We start from the raw sequence: 922 nt of genomic DNA, 5'->3' as shown, positions 1-922 counted from the left end.
AGCTGTGCAGCTGTATCTTCTAGATCAGACTCAAAATTGTCCAATCATGGCCATACACTGTACTTATGTAGTGCCTTTTCGACTTAATACAAACACGTCTAATTGCTGAGGAAACTTCGACATGCACACTGTGGGAGCCTTCTGATCAGCTGCTCCAACGCCTGAGCAGCAGCTGTCTGAAGTGTAGCACCATGCTTTTAACCAGTGCTTTATTTTATTTATAAATTTTTTTCTGGAGCCAACAGTGATCATACCAGGTGTGTTTAAAGAAAAAAGAAAATCCTGGAAATCAGTCCAAAATAACTAAAAAAAAACCCTAGTTTTTTTATCTGGCTAATGCCTCCTTAATAGTCACCTCTGGACCATTTTAAGTGTTCGTACTGTTTTTGCCACTATGCATACGTTATGGGCCTCTTGTACCCGTGCCTCTTCATAATGGTAAGCCTCCAGCTTTACTAACAAGAAGTGGCCAAAGCCGCAGAGAGGCAGATTTGGAAAGTAGGTTTAAGGTGGTTTTGTTGTGGATGAAAAAAGCTCACTTCCTGGGCACAATGGTGGGCTGGTCTGCACAACAACTAAGGTTGTTTCCTTCTGAATATCCTGCCCTCCACTCAGTGCGCACTGACAGCCAGTGTTGAAATTCACAGTGCATGACCCTGTTAATTGTATTAAAAGATGATGCGTACGCTCTTGACCTTACTCCTTGTTCCTGGAAATGCTGGACTCTTCAAAGTTACAGTTGGAGAAACTGGGGTCAGTTTGAAATAAACAATTTTGTTCCCGTCTAGAGAAATGACCTTCAAATTGAAATCAGTTAAGGTTTCTGATTTGTATGAGAATTATTCTCATTTCCAGAACTTTTTAATCACACCGCATATTTAGACATAGGGTGGATGCTAAATAAAGCAAGCACCATCCAAAA

The sequence above is a fragment of the Pundamilia nyererei genome, unplaced genomic scaffold (genome assembly GCF_000239375.1).
Source record: "Pundamilia nyererei isolate P.nyererei 1_Seehausen unplaced genomic scaffold, PunNye1.0 scaffold00063, whole genome shotgun sequence".
Taxonomy (NCBI): Eukaryota; Metazoa; Chordata; class Actinopteri; order Cichliformes; family Cichlidae; genus Pundamilia; species Pundamilia nyererei.
The sequence above is the reverse complement of the archived record's forward strand: the minus strand, read 5'-3'. Positions refer to the sequence as shown.